Source organism: Neopsephotus bourkii, unplaced genomic scaffold (genome assembly GCF_033783945.1).
Source record: "Neopsephotus bourkii isolate Nb327-2 ecotype Australia unplaced genomic scaffold, CSIRO-AGI_Nbou_v1 NB_1572, whole genome shotgun sequence".
NCBI lineage: Eukaryota > Metazoa > Chordata > Aves > Psittaciformes > Psittacidae > Neopsephotus > Neopsephotus bourkii.
In genome coordinates, this window is record NW_026902048.1 from 7579908 (window position 1) to 7602271 (window position 22364).

The 22364-nt window shown below is 43.8% G+C and overlaps 1 long non-coding RNA gene across 2 annotated transcripts; it reads left to right on the forward strand.

The window, feature by feature from the left end:
• Window positions 1–7380: 7380 nt before the first annotated feature.
• Window positions 7381–12480, forward strand: LOC133222020 (uncharacterized). 2 transcript variants are annotated; one of them, XR_009728152.1, is made up of 4 exons: window positions 7381–8485; window positions 8662–8920; window positions 10969–11144; window positions 11507–12480. It is a non-coding gene; the product is annotated as an uncharacterized LOC133222020 (long non-coding RNA). The 2 variants fall into 2 exon arrangements; XR_009728151.1 differs by having other exon boundaries at window positions 10969–12480.
• The last annotated feature ends 9884 nt before the right edge of the window (window positions 12481–22364 follow it).

A 22364-nucleotide genomic window follows, 5' to 3' on the forward strand; every position in this document is an offset into this window, starting at 1 on the left:
CCAGACATCTGCATTTCCTTGATTGTCTTGTTTTTCAATCCTGAAACTTTGTCTATGAAAAAAAAAGGGGGGGGGGGAATTTGTCCTTTTGGCCCCAATTCCAGAAACCAGTGTCCAAGTAGCTCAGGACTAAAATATGGGACCTCTCAGCAAAACTATATATTTCTGCTGCAGTTACAGCTGTAATTATTTCAGTGGTTTGATCCACTGTCCTCTCATTTGGAAGTATCAGGTCTAGATGAGCTACTATTTTATTCATAGGAATGAATGAATGGAGCAAGTGATAATAGAATCAGATTGATTTTGTTCAGTTTTCCCTGCAGCTCTCCTGAGCTGATCACCACCAGGCAGATGAGACATAGGTTTCTTTATGACTGTGCATGATTTTTGCTACAGGAACCAGAGTGGCATTGAAGGGGTCCTGTGTCCTACCTCTGGTGTAGCACAGTCTATAGGTCTTCCCCAAAGGAGATCCTGTTTGCACTAGAACAACTCTCTGGGAAAAACACCCCATCTACATTCAAGCAGTTCCACAGTCCCACCCCAGTTCTTGACCAAGCAGTACACAATTACTGATTGATTAGTTAAAGATGTTTGTCTTTTGAGCTGGAAGGCGAAAGGCAGCATCTCACCAAAGTGCATCAGGCCTTCTTCCAGGTGTGCTTGGCCAGCAGAGACTGCACAGACCACAGATTAGTCTCCTTGGTACAAAAGACAGCACAGATTTTTCTGTAATTCAGGTTTACGTAAAAGAAAGGCTCTAAAGGCCAAAATAAGGCTTGCAGCAGGGATGATTCTATTGCATGCTCTTCTCTCTACTCTAACGTGATGTGGTCACTGCTTATAAAGCAGGGAAAGGCTTTCGGATTGCAGTGAGGGAACAGGACTGAGGGTTGCGACACTTGCCTGGGAAGATCAAGGTCTGGTTTTGCCTTTCTGGCCTGGCTTCTTTTTAGCTACATGTGCGAAGACACCCTGAGGTCCTGGATCCTCCTCCCGACATTATCTGAAGGTACCGTTTCACATGACAACAGTGGCTCTGGTTATGAGTGCCAAGGTCCAGGAGGTTATAGCCTCTCTACTCCTTAAAGCCTGCCCTGCTGCAGGTCACTGACTAACTCTCTTCCTGAAAACTGTAAAGCAAAGTCATGTCCTGTTTTCTAGAGTGTGTCATCAGTAAGGCTGAGAACAGCAGAGGACTGAGGTTGCAACATGCAAATGCAAAGCAAGACCACTGAGACATTTCAAACTTACCTTGGGCCCCTTCAAAGGGAAAGGCTGGGATGAGTCTTGTTCTGATGACTTGCAGGTCTCAGGTTTTCTTTTGCATTATCCATAAGTCCTGCTCCTTGTTGCCTTCACTCAGCTTCTGAAATCCTTCCGCAGCTCCAGCTCATGTCAGGTCACAGGGCTCAGCTCAAGCCACGCTCTCTGCTTGAAGCATTTATTGATCCATTTTTATGGTACAGCCGTCACATAAATAGAGCACCGATTTCTCATTATGGCCATCTGGGGACTTGGTAGCCAGTCTAACAGCCCTGTTATTTTGATGTTACACAGAGCAGCAAGAGTAGAGCAAAAACAAGAATCAAAACCCAAACAAAATAAGGTCCCCCACTGTTAACAGGAGTTGTGAAAATGATTTCCTTCCATCCATGTGCCTGCACGACAACGGCTGCTCCCCATTCCTCGCATCAGTAATGGGAAAGAGCAAAAATCAATGGCAGGAAAGGAGGATCAATGCAAACAGAAATGGCAAGTTTTGTTTTAAGAGATTTTGGCAGAGAGCTGTTTTAAAAAAATGGTGCCATCTGTGGTACTTCTCCCCATCGACAGCGCGCTGTGGGTAATGCCAGCCCCACATCAATAACATCTGCTAATGCCACTTTCTGAGCGGTGCAATGAATCCTGCCCAGCAGGCCCTGGGGTACAAAAGCAAGCTCACAAACTGTGCCTGCCATCTGCATCCCACCCGCCCTCACCCGAAACCTGGCAGCCTGCACCTAAAGCTACTGACAAGCCATTGCTCAAAGCATGGGGCACTGGGGTGCTGGGCAATGTTAGAGGAGGGGGGTTACCCTGAAGTGAGGCCAAAGCCCATCGTTTACTTTGCTTTTTGCAGCTTGTCAGTCTTGGATATAACCAGCAGTTTCCCACAAGTGTCTTTACACATCTGTCCCTGGTTGGGATAATGTGGCTCCTGTGCCATGGTAAACTCCATGTGTCACTATAAGGATGGTCACACAGGGACCCTGGAGTGTCATGGAGGCAGAACTGGGCTGTCACTGTGCTCTGATAATGGAGATGGGGATGGGTAGGTGCGTTTTGTTTTGTCCGTGAAATAGGTGTTCAACGCTCCCAGGGCTGACAATGAAGGAATGCAGGGAATATTTGAACACTGTTCGGGATCTTATGGCAAGAAGAAAGTCTGCTTAAGGTGGCTCCTGCAGAAAAGTTTTGCCTGTTCTTTCTGTGTGAAGTCTCATGAAATCTGCTGAAATTCAAGGTATGACCCGACTGTCAGCCTCACCCACTGTAAAATGTCAGTTTTCCTTCTAGAACAATCTGTTTGCTTTAGATCGGTCTGTGCTGGCCCCAGGCAACAACAGGAGTGCTGGAAGTAGCCTCATAAGGGCTTGTCAAAGTGTAATGGAGATTAGAATAAGTCATAGTAAAGAGTGGTCAAAGCACACATATTTGATACAAAACCCCAATCTATAGAGGAACTGGTTTCCTGCAGTCTCATTTGATATCCCTTTCTATGGAAGCACAAGGCTGAGGTGCTGGAGGAGGCTGAAACCATAACGTCCTTCTGTTGAAGGCAACATTTCACCCACATTAAAAGGTCTGAAATGTATTTGACAAATGGCATAATTTTTCAAAAAGGTTTTACTTTTTTTGTGGACCTGAAAATAGGGATTTTGCTTTGACACCTAATTTTAGCCAGTCTGTGAGCATTTACTGCCTTTTCTCCACACACAGATAGAACAAATGCTCCCTTCAGAGTTGTTTGCTGTCAGCAGTGCAAAGCCAAGCAGTTGTTTTAATCAGAAGGTTTTCTATGGGCAGGAGCATTTCAGTGATACTTTTCCTGCATCAAGACTGAACAGAATTGGAAACTTGGTTTAAAAATTTCTCAAAGTTATCCATGACAACAAATACAGCCCAAAATAACGGGAATCCTAGCTGGCACCTGACCCAGAGCCCAAGCACCCAACCCTTGCTGCTCATTGGCAGTATCATAAATGGAAACCTCTGCACGAGCACATTTTGGGATTTGCAGGAATTTGGATAAAGGGAGCAAAAAGGAGAAGGAGAATGGTGTAGTGAACTTGATTAGATAAAGTTTCATTTGTCAAAGAACTGCTGAGGAAAAAGGCTGATGCATTCCCGCCTGTTGTATAGCATATTACAGAAGCAATCTATTTTTGTTCTGCTATTATGCCATGGAGAATTCATCTCTCTGCAACAGCACAAGTGATAAAGGAAAAAATTGGCCCTTTTCCTGTAAATTGACTCCAGTACTTTGGGGCCGATCGTAGCTGCTTTCCTTGCAGCTGAATGCAAGCCTGTACATTCCCAGAGGAACCCCATAGTGGAAGCCAAGGTGCACTTGAAGATCGAGTGCGAAACTCAATGACCCAGCAGAAGAGAGTGAGTCTCAAAAATAATCAGCCTGAGCTGGCATCTGAGCCATGAAGTAAATCAAACTCTCGAAGCTTTGAAAAGTTCAAAAGGCTTCAAGAAAGACAAAATCACTTGCCAATGAGCTTCTTATTTAAAGCCTTGACTTTAATACAAACAAATATTTCAGGGACCTGCTACAAATTCAGTGTCATTGTTTGCAACAAAAGAAGGCCAAAATTCTCCATCTGAGAGGAGGACTGAACCCGTAGATACTGAAGGACATGAAGTATTTGATGACAGCCGAGAGCATTTGATGCATTCCATACCAGAGGCACTGCCATGCGCATTGAGATGTAGCTCCTCCTGGTTATGATTTGTAAGAATGATCTTGAAACACTTCAAAGTGAAAGCAAGTATTTCACATTCAACCCATTTGTGCAGTCATGGCACAATCCATCCTAGAGCCACAAATAATAATAATAGGTTTGAAAAACATAGGCCTTTTTTTCCCCCTCTCTATGGCTGTTGTAAGCCTCAGCCATGGGCATGGACCCCATGCAGCGACTCAGGGTGGCCAAGATGCTTTACCTGGAAAGGTATGTACAGATGCACCTTCTGCTGGCCAGCAGATGCACGATGCACACCCTGGACTTGAGGCTTAATGAGCAGCTCTTTGCCAAGAAATCCAAGCACAGTATGCCAGGTTTGCAGATTCTGCTGTCCCTCACTGTTGGGAATGACTCTCCCAGGAGACACAACAGGCTTAAACCTCCCAGGATGGCTTCCTCTCCTACTTACTGCTAGAGAACATGAAAGCGTCACCTCTTCCCCTGGAGAAGACAAGCAATAGAATGTCACTGTGGACAGACAGGTGGGGAAACTGAAAGAAATTATATGGAGCTTTGGTAAGAGTGCAGAACAGTGACACCAACACCGTGTTCTCAAACCGCTTCAGGCTGCTGTAGGTGTGCAAGATGGGATCTAAACAACAGGGCCCCTTCAGCCCCCAGAAGGTCAACCAGAACCCACACTTTCACTGCCTCTTGGGTTTCCAGCAGGAAGGAGGTGTTTGGAGCCAGCCAAGCAAATCTTACACGTGCCAGCCAACGCAGGCTCTTGTGACCTAAGGCAGAGATGAGCGCTACTGATGGTATTTGGATTAGGCTGTGGTTTTTTGCTAGATGGCTAGGTGCAGAACAGGGAAACTTGTTTGCTACGGGAGAGGTGCCTTCAGCTCAAGCCTAGCTACAGCTGGCCAAAAAGTAAGTAAGGGAAGGAGTATAAAAGTGATGGAATCTGAAGAAACAAAGACAGAAAATAGAGAGGTCACAGAGCATGAGACTAAAGCACTGGCTTTAGTCGCTGTTCTGACTGGGAAGGGAGGACAGTGGAGCAGCAAGACAGGGGACAGAAGACAAGCACGTTGGGGAAGAGCATGGTGGGGAGGGAACTGTGGATGCTCCTCTTGCCACAGAGATCTGCCACGTGTCCCGTGGGAGCTGCTGAGCTGGTAGCACAAGGCAGCATCACTTCACTGAGCAAAGAGGGAAAACCAGGGAAAGCAGCCAAGGAGGACATGAGGGAGGCTCTGCAGCAGTGAGCAGGGAGATGGCCTACCGGGCCCTGCCTGGCCTCAGCCATCCCCCAAGGCACCCAGAAAAGCCACCACGTAGTCACAACACAGTTACTGCAACGTATCATGGGGGGAGAATCCTCTGTGGAAAGTGACGGTGCTGTTTACGTGAGTTTTAGGGAGATGATTTATAGAAATGAATAATGAATCCCTACATGTGTTGACTGGAGCTGCAGCACAAACCTGACACCACCTGAAAGAAAAGTGCTTGCTTTGGCCCCATCTGCCCACATGCAGCACAGGGTGCCAGGACACCAGTGCCCAGTGTGCTGCAACAGCCCATGAGGCATCGTGAGCCTTCCCTCCAGCCCTGCGCTCTTCACTTGTCTTCTGTGCTTGTTCTGCAAGGCAGCAAGCACCCCAGCAGTGTCCTTCCTATAATGTTCATGATGTTGTCTATTTACTGGGTGTTTGCAACATGCTCAGTGTCGCAGAGGAGTCAAAATGACCTTGACCCTGCTCTGAAGACACTTGGCTGATGGGCAAGCAGACAAGTTTGGAAACACCAACCAGAGCAAACTGCCCTTTGATCCTTCCTATGGGATGCTGAGAGCCCCAGGCGTGGCACAAGCCTTGAGTCCTCGCTAGCCAGCTAGGAGTCCCATGGTAATGGTGGTGGTGATGGTCAAGTGCAAGACCCACAGCATGAGTCAGATGTACAGGGAGAAACCTCCCCAGGGAGCTACAGCCCTCGGTCCCATGTGGGGTATTTATTTATTGACTGTTAATAATTCAGTTCTTGTGGAATGAAGGGGATTAAGCAACCAAAAAACCCAAGGGTTTTTAAGAGAGCCAGGTTCTCATGTTCTGGCCTTCCAGCTAACAGCCTGGGAGATGGTTTTGGTGATGGCTACTGGAGTGTGAGGCTGTTTCTTAAATCTCGAAGGATATTTTCCAATATTCTTCCAAGCTGACTGGGTTGCAGCATCCCAGTTTGCACTGCAGACATTTACACTCTTGCTCCACATCTTCTATTTTTTTGCTTACAAACATTTTGTGGAATGAAAACTGGCACTTTTGAGCTGCACTAATTTTAATCTAATTTCAGACAGGTTGGTAAGGTAAGGTCAGCGCTCTGTCAATGACAAATTTAATGAAAACAAAGTCCCAGACACCAGAACGTTATGGAACTGGATAAGGCTTTTTGACTGCTGTCATTACAATTGATAGTTCTATTCAGTCATTTGAAATTTCATTGATTTTTTTTTTCTCCCAAGCACTCCACCCTAAACTTATTTTTCATTTCGAGGAATCAATACTATGGATCCTTTGACACAAGGCATGCAGCATTCTGTCACAATATGTATTTCATCAGGGAAGGAGCTGGGATTACTTTTTTCTGCTCAATTCTTTTATCATGGAAATAAACTGAAAATCTCAGTTAATTTTTAAAACAGAAACCTGGGGACTGCCTGACCTTGACTCTCTGCACTAGGTGACCTGTGCTGCTGTCTGCCTTAGAGATATTTTCCCCAAAGCCCTGCTGCTCGTGGAAGGCAGTTATGAATGTGCGATGAGGTTCATCTAACAGCTCTGATGAGTGGGATTTTTTTCTTCTTTTTTTTCTCTCTTGGGTTTGGTTTTGGTTTTCTGCTTTCCTGGGCACAGGTTGAAAATCTTATTTTTCAGTTTCATCAATATAGTGAAAACACAGGTTTTGCACGGGCAAAGGGCTGAAGCTCCAGGTCACATCACGCTGTGAAGGAGGATGCACTCTGGGTTGGTGTACGTGACAGGTAAATACCACATGGGGTGATGAAGTGTTATCAGTGATGGGTCTCTGCAGAGCCGCCTGGTGAGATGGGTGAGATGGGAGTGGGCGAGGAGCCAGCCCCACTGGAGACACCAGTTTGTTGACTGTGGGGACCAGTCTGCACCATCTCCCTCTCCAAAACCCACACCTTCAAGCCCACATGCAGCAGCCCTGGGCTGGCCTCTCAACACCTCCCTAGCCATACTATACTGCATGGACAGATTGCATTACATAAACTCAGGTGATGCAGCACCAATAAAGGCTGTGGTTTTGGGGTAAAAGGTGAGCAGCAGCAGAAAGTGTTGCCCTTCATCACCAGCCTTGATGAAGGCTGATGATGGCTCTGATGTTCCCCTTTGCTCTTCCCGTTTGATGGATGGACACAGACATCCAGTTCCTAAGTTTCACATCATGTCTCCATGCTATATTTTAATTAGTAAATGTATTTAATTTACTTTTCAAAGCCTAACCTGTGCTTGAATAATGCCCACTGATTTTCTCTGTGAGAAAAGCTCTAGGGAACAGAAAGAGCAAGGTCAAATCCCTTCTCAAGCCAAAGGAGATGAGCCTTCTGGTCAGCTGAGGTCCTTAGAAACACCTTGTACTGTGGATGCAACCATCTTTCTAGCTAACAAATAATTTAGTTCTGGGTGTTATGAATCCTTGGCTTTTTGTGAGTATAGAAATTTATTAGAAACACAGAAAGTCTCACCTTTATAAATAATGAAAGTTGCTTATGCAAAATTACTTTAGTGAATGATCTGAAATCTAAGTGACAAAATAGAGTATTCATCCCGTCTGACAAAAGAAAAAAGAGAGGTGAGGGAGTGATAACAATGTAAGAGCATATAGGAGGGTGGAGTGGACTACATCTTTCTTCTAAGTATCTCTCTGACCCAATGTATTTGTGACTACAGCTCTGTAATTTTGAGGTAAATTAATTCAATTCAAGGAGGCACAGGAGAGGAGGGAAGCCTGCCATCAGCATTCATATGGGTGCAACAGGTATAAAAAGACAATATTCAGCATCCCTCTTATTACATCCACCACTAAACCAGAATGCTATTAGCAGTCGTGGCACAACAGAGAACAGGAGGGGAGATAAAGAAAGAAAAGAAATCAGGATTGATGTTCTCTTCCTGTATTTGTTATCTTACAGAAAACAGCAGCAGAATACAAATCAACCCACCTCGTGTATTGGAGGGTGGGATCCTTTGAGATTCTTGTTTTATGGATGAAATAAATTCAGTCATTGGGAGATGAAAAACTCTGTAAGTGTAGACAAAACCTAACCTTTTGCATATGTTTTTTCTCCAGTCAAGAGCTTTCAGAACAGAGAGTGGTATGAAGGGAAATGCCAACAGTGGCTCTGCTAAGGATGGTCACAATTACCTCCTTATCGGAAGAAATGCGCCGATGGATTACTTCTGCTCCTTTCATGGGAACTCCTCCCTGGAGATGACAGTAGAATGGTACATAAGGAATTGTTACTCATTTGGGGGAAGGGGTGGGCGAGAAGAAAAAAAACCCAACAAAACAACACTTCTAAAAGGGAAATGAGCTGGCTAGGGAAAAATAATGTGGGCAAAAGTGGAAAAAAACACATTCTTCAAGTTTCAGCAGAGACTGACAGTCTGCTTCTTTCCAGCCTGCAGTTCTTTACCTGAAAACACGAGTTTCCATGTGCTACAGACCAAACCAGCATCTGTTCTGCTTCGGAAAGGAGGCTGTATCTTCCTAAAAATGTAAAAACAGAGCAAGCATGAGGCTGGTGGAGCGATCCCACCTCACCACCATCACCTCCGGTTCTGCGCTGGCAGCGTTGCAAAGTTATTCCCCACATTATAGTACACACTGAAAAGCAAGAGAGATTTCACAGCAGCAAGAATTGATATCGGATTGAAAAGGTACCTAAGATACTCCCTTTTTCATATATCTTGTAGATTAACATATTATGTACACAACTTTTCACTTCCGTGTGTGTACTTGTGCCCTTTGCTGGAATACACTGATTTACAAGTTGGAGTCAAGAAATCGGTCATTATAGTAATATCGCTCATAAGAACACAGCCCTTAAATTCCTATCACAGCAAACGTCCCAGAACAACTGGGATTGTTGGGGTTTCCAAACACATTGTGCTTGGAAAGTGATTTCTCTGTGAAATCAAACCACGCTCTAAAACGAAGGGCACTTTTCAGATTGGTGATGAAATTCTTAATTATGCAGCATCAACCACAGCAGTAGTGGGGAGAAGCAAATCCACTTACAAATTATGCACATACATCAAAACCACCCTCTGTTTCAGAGGCAAATGCCCAATCAATCTGATCCATTTGGCCATCTACAGCAGATGCTGCATCAGGCTATTTTATAACTATAAATTTTAATACATCTTCCCTCACTACAGTCAGTCAACTTGTGATTATCCAGACTCGAGGAGGGAGCTGAACTAATTCAAACTAAGTAAAGCACAGCTGAACAAAACCGGTGTAAATCAGATTGTGAATGTGAATGTTTTATTTTCTGTATTAATCTTGGTGAACATTGGAGTGATGATGTAGGAAAAGTTCAACGACACGAACAAAACTGGTTTATGTTTTGATGTAATACGGCTCATTCGCAACTGGATAATCTGCCCACACATAATTAGAAGCTGACAGTGTCTGTATTGTGAGCTAGGTGAGAGATTCAGGGGAAAAGCAAAGTTGATTTTGTTTCAGTCTTTGCTAGGACTCTGCTGCTGGTCCAGGTGATGGATTAAGACAGAGCTGGGATGCAATTTACAGCTCTGTCCCCCTGGGCAGCCTTTCCAGAGAAAGGAGAGCAGTGATGGAACAAGTGTAATCCTGATCTCTCAGCAAAATGTAACATGTTCCAAAACACAAGGGGCAGGGCCACAGACAAGGGTTTAAATAAAACCAGTTTGTGAGAGAAAGATCTATTGCTAAGTTTAAATCGAAGTTGCAGCAAGTGCCTAGCTGGGTGAGAAGGATGGACCAAAGGCAATGGTTTCATCAGGAGAAATGGATTGAAGGGGCTATCACACAGCTCTTCTGGTGCTATGATGTGCACATATAGGAGAGGCAGATAATGGGTAGAAGAAATTCTGTACATTCTGTAATTATCCTTACAGATATTTGATTCCCTATTACATTGTTCTGAATCATATTAGAGGTAGCACACAGAATAAAGATTGGGTTCCTCATACTTTTATGCCTCTAAACCCAGCTGGAACGCTAGCAAACAATAAAGCTCCTTTTTCTTCCGCCTCTGTCTTTACTTAAAGGAAGAGGTGCTTAACAGTAATTTTAAGATTAAGAAGGAAACGGGTATTTAAAAAAGAAACATATTCCTCTTGGGTCGCTGTGAAAAGCTGTTTCATTATTGCCTAGAACCAATGGAAATAAAGCCAGCATATCATCAAATCCTTAATATCGCATTAGATCTAATTGAAACTTTTGCATTTATTTTTAATGAGCAGCTCGTTTGTTTAATGTGATGGCTACATAATTATGAGTTTGTTCTCTACTTGGGACATACTGGTTCTAATGCGATGATATTTAATTACCAACTCCCAAGAAAACAAGATTCTAAGATTGAAAATACAGTGAATTATTCCTTGTCCACTGGGCTGAAGAGCCTGTACCCCATTTACCTGTGTGGTGTCCCTGAGAGGACAGAGCCTTTCATCTCGGGTTTGTTTATCAGCATCTAGCACTGGAGCTCCATATGGAAATCAGCCCAGCACCAACATATGCTGGGTGAGACTTCCTATAAAAAGAATTAAAAGCCGCATATTAAATGTGCAGTAGCTCAGTGCAGCAATAGTGAGTGATGCAGTTCAGCCTTTGAGATAGAAACAACAGCACACATCAGGAATGCACATCCTTTTTCATAGAAACAGCATCATCTGCTTTCCTTGCAGCTGCATAACCCTATTTCTGTCTATTCCAGCACCCAGAAATGGCTTGAAGAAGCACTAAGACCCCTGCCAGGAGCTGCTGTCCCGTTTTGTGTCCTCCAGGCCTGTGGCTCGGCACGGTGTCCCTGACACATGTCACCACGCAGCATCTTCTCCTCCCTTTTGCTCTGACAGCTGGTTATTGCCAAGGGACCTGAGAGGAGTGGAGGTGAGGGAATTATTGCTGGTAATAATGTCTGCAGCAAAAGCCTTCTTACCACGCTTTGTTTTAACCCAACCTGCTCCATATGAAGGGGTTGATCACTTGTAAGTTCTCCTGCAGTGCTCAGGTTGTAGAGTGGCTCCTGATACCTGTGTGATTTTCCCATGGCTGTGGGTTTTGCCTCTTAGTGCTTCAATCGCAGCCTGTTCTCTGATAAATCTAATAAAAACTCTTAAAGATGCAAATAATACCTTACCCTGACAGGCTAAGGTCTCATAGGAAACAGACTATGACCCTTGACTTGTCCTTTTTAACTAGCGATGGTATTTATAGTTCCACTAAAAATGGCTTTTCCACTATTTTTACAGAAGGGTTGTGTGCTGTGCCTTACCCTTTGATAATGAAGGGGTTACCCAGCCAGTATAACTGCTCCATGCAGCAGGACTGAATGCAGGTAATTTCTCAGCCAGCCAATTTGCCATTCTCTCTTTTTATGCTATTACTCTTCCCTTCAGTGTAAGCCTCCCTTCACACGCGACCCCATCAATAATGCTAAGCCCAATGCAGAGCTTTGTTTCAAAGAAGATAGCTGTGGATCCTCACTGCTAATGCTTAGCCAGCTCTTGCTTAAACAGAACACCTGGGGGCTGTTTAAGGGGGCTTGAGCCCATAAGGGAACCCCTTCAAAAAGGCACAGTTTTCTTTTATGGCATATCTTACCTACTCCATTCCTGGGATACAGCAGTGGCACAAGTTAATTGCAGAGCGACTGGGGAATAGTATCACTCCACTGACATGAATAACTGCAGAATTGCCATTATTTCCAGGAGAGCTACAGTGCAGTCCTTACAAATAACTGTACAATTGACTTACATAAACCCTGGTTTTGTCCTTCAAATGTTTTCCAGATAACAGAAGCTGCCATTGTGAGGGATTTCATAGTTATGCATTAAGAAAATTAAAGATCTATAGTTAAGCAAAAGTCAGAAATCTCATTGATGTTACTAAATTAGACTTTACTACTTTACCTATGCAAGATAAAGCCCACATAACCCATGCAACTTTTTGCCCAAATGAGGTAAGAAGATTTAGCCAGTGAAACACCACTGACTATGCATGAATGGTAACCCAAGAGACAGCAGTTTTGCCTCTTTGGACAGAACTAGTATATCACTTCAAGCTAGGAAAAAAATCTATATGGACTACACATGCAAATGTCTAGAGGGAAACAGGGCTGACAAAAGCCATTTTTATTGTTTGCATGATTTGCTCCAGCTTAGAACAACACTGCAAGTTATTAGTTATTTATATATCTTTAAAAAGTTGCATATTTTGTCCTTCCATCTGCAAGAAAGGTGGAGCAGAGGAGGAGAAGGGACAGCACAGGCTTGGGCTGGCATTGAAATATACATGCAAATGCCTGAATAACCCACAGTGAAGAGAAGATTAGACAAATGAACAATAAAACTGACTGCTCCGTCTTGTCCTCAGTGGATGGGAAAGTAATGAAAATCTCATGAAAGATAAATGGTAAAGTTAGTTTAAAATGGATTTAATGAAAGTAAAAAAAGGATGAGTGTTCAATCCAGGCTGCTGATTTATATTGTCTATATTTTAGTCCTCATAACCAAGTTCTGTCTCGTTAGCCATTAGGAGTTTAATGCAGGGTTACACATTCACTCAAAATCCAAGCAGCTTTTAATACTTTGAAGGAGCACAATGCTGCATTTTGAAAGATTAGCAAGGGTGTCCTTGGCTGGATCCTTGCATATGAAAAAGTCATCTTTAAACCCGAGTTTTTCTTGTGGGATGGGGGGATGGAGAACAGTTCAAACCACCGCTCCCGTTTTTTCTTGCATTGAACTTGCAACAAATGGAATGAAGGTTTACAAAGAATTAGCTACAAACTGAGGGCTCTTGTGAAGATGAAATGCGCTCCAAAATTAGCTGAGGGTTGCTTTTATTCTAATTCTATATTCTTTGTCTTTCATCTGCTCACAGCTTTTAGAAAGAATGAGATAATTTTTTCCCCACTTCTTTCTCTCAGTATTTTTTCCCCATATAAATAATACATAACAGTAGCAATATTGGTTTTATTTGGAAAAAAGTGGAATCTGTGTTGGTGTCAGAGCCAGGCTGAGGCAGCCATAATGCCAATGAGGGTTATGCACAGGGAGAAAACCCTCATGTTACGCAGTGAGGATCACAAACCCATCCTTGGCTAGATGCACTGGAGGAACTTTAATAAAAGGATGCATAGGGACACATGACCTTTTAGATGAGCAAAAATAAGCATAGAAAAAGCAGGAGGCACAAGGCAAACACAGCCCCAGGCTGCCCACACCACCTTGCCAGTGACTCAGCACTGAAACTGAGCCTCTCCTAGACCAGATAGTGTAGTCTCCTGTGATTCATCCCAACCCGCCCACTTCCTATAGGAAAGGGCAGCAGTGTTAGGTTGCCACTGCTGACCTGGGCTGAACCAGACCTAGGAGCAAGCAGGTCTTTATCTCTACAGGGCATGGGCAATATGAGGCTGCTGCAATGGCCAGCCAGCGGCTCAATAGCTAATAGTAATAAGCTAATAAATAATAGTAATCGACTAATTAGCTAATAAGTAATTTAGAGCACTGCAGCCCCTGTCAGGTCCCTGGCTGCAGTGAGAGGGTATGGTTCCAGATCTCTATGGATTGACAGCAATGTTCTTGATCTTTTTTTGCTGTATAAATAAGCAAACAAATACATCACATACACACACTTCCCTTCAGAAAATGAATGGGAATTTTCCACACATGGCCAAGGAGCAGCCCTCTGCTCAGAGCTGCTTCCCATGCATGTCCCTAGGACTCCTACATAATACAGGGCCCTGCTCCATCCTCTGCCTGCGTTTCTGAATCTCCTCTGCCAGGCTCTGCTGCCATAAAGCAGCTGCTAGTGCTAAGTTACTTTCTGCACCAGTGGCCTTCTCATGAGCAACACAGATCTTTCTTTCCTTAGCAACTGAAGATGCAGTGTCTGACTTCAGTCAATTGATTTTGATGGGGATCATATCCACTTGCACAGCGAGGAATTGAATGTGCCGTGAGTGTCTCAGTCCCTGAACGAACAATTGTACTAACAGCAAGGATGCAGAGGCAACAGATTTCAGGCTGCTGCAGGTAGCAGTAACAGTCAATCACCTGCATTAAGTGACTGTGTTACAGTAAATCCTCTGCCCAGCCTCTTTGGAGTCAAAGCAGCAGCTTATTTCTTGATGAAACTCAGCTGGCCTTTAGTTTCCCATGGGAACATGTTGCGCAGTAACTTGGTAATCCATGATCAAAGTGAAGGAACACAACCTTGGCAAAGCGAGTGCTTTTAGTTGTAAATCCCCCAGTGCCTGCTCGTTGTTCTGCACTTTTATTCTGATGCATTCTAAACCCCAAACTGCTTTTGCTGGGTGTATATTTCTGTAGTGGCTTGACTTCTCAGCCAAGACCTTATTCCTGTTGCAAAGCTGCAGCACAGGAGCTATGAAGGGAGTGCCTGGGCACAGCCGCTTCCCAGCTGATCAAGAACTTGGCTGTGAGTCTTCTACTTCCCTGTGATGGGTTTCTGGACACTTTTAATCCTAAAAACACAGTGGGTGCAACCAAGAGGCTCTATGAGCAGGGTATTCGGTTGGGTTCTCTCTTCTCCATCCCTCACCGGCACTGCGGGTTTTTCCTCCCTAGTGCAGGAGGAGCAAATGTATTACCCACCATGGCAAATGCCAGACAAATAAATACAAATGCTTTTCAGGCCCTGATGAGTTGGGCACATCTCTCCCCAGAGAATAATCTCCCAGAAACTGACACATCACACTGAAAGACAAATGGGAATGAAAAGGCCTCTCAGATCTAATAGCCTCCATGAATTACACTGTCTTTCATCTACATGGACTGTCACTCTTTCCATTAAAGAGTCACTGTCATCAGTAATCCATTTTAAGATTTATAGATGTGGAGATTTATAGGCTTACTGTTCTTATCTGCTTTTCCCCCCATGCACCTCCATGGGCCCCCAAAAGGTGGGATTCTACCCAAAACCTCCACCCTGTATCTGAAAATATAAACCTGTGATGGGATGGCAGGCTTTTGAATTGGATGCCAACAAAAGTAATAATGCTGATAAGGATAGCAAGGATGATAACGTGGGGGGGGAAGAGGGATGAATGATGACAAGGACAAGAAAGGATAAAAAATGAGCAGGAGAAAATAAAAGAGGGATAATCCAGTTTTTAATTTATTTTTCACGAATTCTCACTCTATAAATTTCATCATTTCCTGAAAGAAAGAAAATAATTAGGTTACCTTTCCTCTTTGGTCATTTTTTACTTAAGAGGAGAAAACACTTGCATCTTTGAAGTGAATATATTCAGATCCAGCTTTTGCATCCAGGAAGGCCACTTTACAATGCTGGCAATAAAGAATATAGTCAGGTGGGAGTATGCTGACATTACAAAGTCTTTTCAAACACCTAGAGGAATTTTAGTATAAATAAGCCTCAAGCTTCCTGCTTTGCATATTTTTATACGATTCTAGTGCAGTTGCACAGTTTGTTCTGATAGTAATTGAACACCCATATGTGCATTAATACCTCCAGCGCAAAAGAATGTGGAAAGGTTCCTTCTGCTTCAAACCAGTCTGTTTGCATGTGCAACTTGATACCGGGTAAAATTGCAAATACTTACGTGACTTAGAAATCAAAATGCTATTCAGAAGCTTCTAACTCATTACGAGGCAGATTTTGGGATGTGTATGTAAGAAACAGATCTACTTATGCTCACTCCATTATTCTGTGTATTACGCTGACAGCAGGTAGTGCTCGAGGCAACTCTACAAAGGTAGCATCGGGCAGAATTCCTTTGGTAACCTTTAAAATCTCTTCCTGCTAAGTACTGCTTTGTAAATTTTTACACGCTTGTCTGTAAGGACAACGAGGACAAACCTTTTCCTTAGTTTTGTTGCTGTGTTAAAGAAAGCTGCTGTCTTTGGTGAGCTACCAAAGAAAATGTTTTGGTACACCTGGCTTGCTGTAAATCAATGGGAGTCTGTATATTATCCATGTATATTAAAGATAAGGCTCTCTTCCCACATGGAAACTCGCTTAAAGGATAGTGAACTGTGAGGACTGAATGTGTAATGCATTCTAATTAGCATCCTCTTAATCACAGCTATTACCACAGGCTATCGTCATATTGGAAGCTGTGCCTGTGCTGGTCCTTTACAACATGCACATGTGACAGCTATCAAAGGAATTATCAGCACAAATTTAGCTTTCTATTTGTATTTTCTACCTCCAGACACAGAGAAACTTTAGTGGTGTATTAATTTTGCTGTGCTCTTGGGGGGGGTCCCTGCCCATGGCAGGGGGGTTGGAACTTGATGATCTTAAGGTCCTTTCCAACCCTAACTATTCTATGATTCTCTGTTCTACCTTTCGGTGGGATAAAGTTAATTTTCTTCCTAGTAGCTGGTACAGTGCTGTGTTTTGGTTTTGGTCTGGGGATGATGTTGACCACACACTGATCTTTTCAGTTGTTACTGAGTAGTGTTTATACTAAGCCAAGGACTTTCCAGCTTCTCAGGCCCTGCCAGCAAGAAGGCTGAAGGGGCACAGGAATATGGGAGAGGACACAGCCAGGACAGCTGACCCCAGCTGCTCAAAGGGATATTCCATAGTGTATGGTGCCATGTTCAGCATATAAACTGGGAGGGAAGCTGGCTGGGGGCTAATGCTTGGGAACTAGCTGGGCATCGGCTGGCGAGTGGTGAGAACTGCATTGTGCATTGCTTGTTTTGTATGTTCTAATTCTTTTATCATTATTTGTTATCATCATTATTTCCTTCCTTCTCTGTCCCGTTTCAACTGTCTCTATTTCAACCCATGAGTTTTCTTGCTTTTACTCTTCCAGTTCTCTCCCCCACCCCACCTGAGGGAAGGGAATGTGAGTGAGCGGCTGCATGGGGCTCAGTTGCCAGTTGGGGTTAAATCATGAAAAGGAAAGGCAGAACAGTGCTCGGACTCATTTTAAATCAATCCTATTCAAGTTCTTCAGCAGATGGGGTTACGACCCATGAAGTCAAGAGCTGGCTTCCTGCACTCGTGTGTTACACAGGATGGTAACCACGAAGCCAAAGCTATTCTCTCCTCCTTGAACAAATAGTTTCCTAAATAAGTGCCTGGGCTCATTGCCTTTAATAATCCCTTGGCTCAGTGTCATGAATATGCCTGCATTTTTCTCCCAACAGCATTGTTCTCTTGCAAAACAGTTTCTGTACTGGGTCTTTTATGTTCTGCATGTAACAACAGCTATTTGAGGAATAAAAGTCAAAGGGCGGAACTGTAAATGATGGGAGTTCCATGTGCTTACACTGCTCTTGTCCCATCTTTAAAGTGACAGTGGATGGGAGTAATTTCACGGAGTAACAGCATTGCAGAGACCCTGCGAAGAAGTGGGATGCTCAACTGCAGTCAAAATCTTTGTCTCTGGGAAGTTCATCGTGGTAGTTTGAGCCCCAAGGGTATGCTTGTGTTGTTCCATGGGCTGCCTAAGAAAATGGGAAAATGGTGTAGAGCTTGCTCACCTTTTCATTACTCCTGCATCAGAAAGAGGGCTATCTGCAGTGGCCACCTCCTTCTCCTCTTCTCCTCTTCCTGCTGCTTTTCCTTCTCTTCCTTCTCCTCCTCCTCTACCTGAAGACTGTTTGAAAGTGCACAAACTGGCAGTTACAACATCTTCCCAAACCCACTGATCTTGCAGATCCAGGAAGAACGGAGACATTGGACCTGGAAGCACAGAAGTTGCCTGCACCTGCCCCAAAGGCTCTTTCCAGGCCAACCAATTCCTGAATGACCTGCTGTAATACGAGGAGCTCCCCACTGGCCACCCCATTGTGCTGGTAAGGCAGTCAGACACCGCTGGTGTTCACCACTTGGGTATGCAGCAGCAGAAGGGGCTGGAGCAATGCTTTGGCAAATGGCCTTTATTGTTCCCCATCTCACTTTCTCCTAACGCCCTAAACCTCCAGAGATCCAGGGTAGAGGGATGCACACAGGAGACAGCAGCCTCTATGCCCACATGACAGCTTGCAGAAGAGCATGTGTGATTAGTTATTAAGTACATCTGCAAACAAAGCAGGTGATTGCAAACGCCCTTTTGCAGCCTCCTGGCAGCAGTCGCCACGCTGATTGGGAGCAACACCGCATCAGACAGTGGCAGAGCCCAAAACTCGTTTCTACACACACATCCTCCCTACTTTAGGGAGTGATTTAAAAATCAGAGGAAGGATTTGACAGTTTAATATTTAAACAATTTGTTTCATGTTTAGACTATCATGTTAATGATCTGTGTGTCACAACAATAATCAAGTGGAGTGGAAACTCGCTTGCAATTAGGTACTTAGCCTGTCACAGCATACAGAGTATCAGGCCCATGGCTTCTAATTTTAGCCAAATGCTTGCTTTAAAATCTTATTTACATTCTATTTTCCCCCTCCCTCTTAGTCCCCAAATACTTGTGATCCCCATGGCTCTGTATATAAAGGCTCTGGACTGACAGGAGATGAGTCTGTGACAGCTCCTGATGCAGAGCCAGTCCCTTCCCTCCTCCCTGGCTGTTACAGCTCCTTGTTCCACTGCACAATGCCTGGACAGCTGCAGTCCTCTCCCTGCTGCCCCAAGAGAAAACCATTTCATTTCTGTGTGCCACACTGCCATACCCCTCATGGCTTCTATCCACACATCATACAGAATCCTGCAAATGTTAAAGGAGGACTCCATTACTGCAAAAATGTGGGTACCTATTAGGGAAAACAGGCAAAGCCATAAAATTACACCTGCAGGCTGCGTTCGAACTACCCAAGTGGTGAGAAAATAGCCTGACTGATCCTGCTGCTACTCCACAGCCCTTATGCGAAACAGGTTTTAAGCTTCTTGCACTAAAATACCCTCCTCTTGCCTCTTTATTGTGCCTCTTTATTGTCCCTCTTTAATAATCTGCATTGTGCTGGTACTAATCCCAGCCAGAGGCCTGTTGTGCTGGAGACTGTGCTTACAAAGCCAAGACCAGTGCCCTAAAGAGCTTTAAACCTCGCTTTAATTTTGGTGCGAATTATGTAAAACAAAGCGCTCACAGCACTTCAACAAACCGGGGGATTTCTTCAGGAATTTGTCTTATGTTGAAAAATGGAGTTGGGATTCTCTTTCTTTCTTTAAACAAAAACCTTGCCACCACCAGCAGCTTTTACCCACAGTAACCTGCATCATTTTTACAACAGCAGAGAGGTTTTGACTGATTGCCCTGTGTATATCAATTCTCAGCTCTGCTGTGGCGGTGATGTGAGTAACATCCACAGCAACACGCTGCCTGCACCTCTTCAGCATCTTTATTAATGATGTACAGCAGAGCCCCTGCTGCTCGCTGGTGCTTAGCACCAGATTTATGGGTAACTTCCCAGGCTTGTCCCACTACCCTTAATTTATTATAACCACAGTGTTCATACATGAGCGTTTCATGTTAGGGAGACGGCAGAGCACCCAGTAGCAGCACTACAGCAGACGAAGTCTATCGAAGTCCTACCGGTTTAGGAAGCCAAAGTCTCAGGGAACCAAGTCTTTTTTAGCATTTGCAAAGTGTTTATCACAGTTGTAAAAGAGCAGTTTGCATCTGGCCACTGCCTCTTGCAAGGTGTCCCCAGGAGGGTGACACAAACCTGCAACGCAGCTCAATGGCAGCTCACCCATGGCCAAGGCAACAATAGCAAAGGCCCTGAACTGCAATTGCATTTTCCAGCTGCATCCATAATGAAAAAGTCATGCATGTTTTAATATGGTCTAATAACAATCACTGTATGCATCTATGATTCTATTTAATAGCAAATGATCCTTCCCAGTATCTTTTTTTCAGCCATTCTTAACAGAATTTCTTTATTAGTAATTTGTTGTTGAATTTGACATGGTGATAACAAAAGGCTATAGAAAAGTATCCAGCTTTATTATAGTCTACAGTACTTTTCCATAAAGGTTAATATGGACCCACCACTCCTAATAATTAAATGGCAATACATCTGCTGAGAATATTCAAACCTTATAGTTCTGCCCTTCTGAGAACAATCCTTTATTTTATGTTTATGTTCTACTCCACTCTTCTGTGGTTTTCCCCATGAATAAGCTACGTTTGCAGAAATTTAGGGATATTTTCTCTTTCTTCCCCAAGTACCGCTGGATGCACTGTGATAGAACAGCAAATAAAATCTACTGATCAAGACAGTTCTAAAGCTGTCAACATATTTTGTTCCCTAACTATTATATCCAAATAATCTCAGAAGTATTGTAGTCTTCTCTTGGAGTTGATAAGCCATTTAATGTATTATTCTAGTGACAGACAAGCTGGCGTTTGCTACAAGCATTTTTATGATTCAGTAGTTTTCAGAGACTAGAAAACCAAGCGGCAGATTTACACTACAACAAAATAAAAGCAGAGATCTCATCTGCCTGATGAATGACTAAAGCAGCTTTCATCTGCAGATTTTCAGCTAGTTTGCCTGAAGGTGGAGAACTTACTGTTTAGGATGCGATAATGGTACCCGCAGGCTATAATCAAGCAAAGTGTGTTGAAGAATGTACATATGCAGGGGGTACTGTTAACTCTGGGACTGTTTCCATCTAAGCAAGACATACAAGGTTTAAAAGAAAAAGGAGAGACAAGGAAAAGAGCAATGCTGTATGCATCTATTTGGGCTGACAACCACATATGCATGGCTGGCTGCTCTGCTCAGTCAGTTGGCTCTTTGGTAGGGATGCCACAGCAGATGTGGCTTCTTTCAGAAAGAACAGCAAGGACAACTGCAACTGAAAGGCCTTTACATACATAAAATCAGAGATCACACCAGCTGTCCTCCAGCAAAGGCCAAATCCAGGGGGTAATTTCAGTAGCAAACACTTAAGCCATGTTTCATGTGGGAAGGCAAGCACGTCAGGTTTCACCCATGCACTCAAAAGGAAACAGACAGCCTGTCTCTCATCCCACCTTCCACTGAGGGTTAACCAGGCTGGTCTAAGCTAAAATGCCATAGGTGGCGTGAGAACAATAGAAAATACACACCACCCCAGTATCCTCTTATTTTGCCTCTCCGTCACCTCTAATCTTTCATCTCCCTCTGCTAGGACTTAATCTGTACCCTATCAACACCCCCCCCTTCCCCCCCCCCCCAAAAGCCAGTTCCTCCCACTACAAAACAAATGACCATGAGCTTATGAGGCACTGTCAGCTCTGGACTACAAAGCGGACAAACCCAGTGACTGCATTTTCTGTGCATGGACATTTTGGTGCTTTCCATATGATTTTTAACCATGAGTAATGCCAACTTCTGAAGCTTTGTCCCATATTTGACCCTTGCTCACAGTCTTCCACTTGCTTAGATGGGAACATGATTTTAACAAAGCCATTTCAAACTCTTAGTCAATTTGTTTCTGAGGTCTTTCTCTTTCAGAATGTGCAATTAAACTAAAAAAGCCTGGAAAAGCCCCTTATAGTAAATAATTTACAAGTTCCTCCCTGGGGACATTTTTTAATTATAACTCAACTGGTCAGATCTTACTGAATACTTGGAGATAGCATTCCCTGCTGAGATCCTGGAACATAATTAACTTATTCCTTTGGTAATGCTGTTTTTCTTTAGCCTATCCATTTCTTATGCAGGGCAGGAAGATTTGTTTATAAACAAAGTAGAGATTGATAGACGCTTTGTCATGAGAACAGCACTAATGGCATTCACTGCAGCAGACAGGGGCACGTCCATCTGAGGAGAGATGATACTGTTTTGAAGCAATTGTCACAGATCCTACCCTGACAACCCAGCATGGAGAGATAGAAGGAAGCAGCCAGGCAGCCCCAGTGCATCTCCTTCTTGGCAGCCTGCCTTGCTTCCCAAGTGCCATTTTATGCATAGCAAACGTAAATAATCCTGATGTACCTACAAACCCCTAACCTTTGTGCTTCAGAACCACTGCTATGTGCTATCAAACTGACAGTGATTTCATGTTATGTGGCAAAGAGAAAAACCCTGAGCGACAGCAGCAAGGTTGGGGATGTCAAGTGAAAGCTGTCACATTTATTTAGCTCCGTGATTCTCAAGACAATATACATAAATACTGTCTTACTATCCCCATCAGCCAAATGTTATGAGCTTTCTGTATCATCCA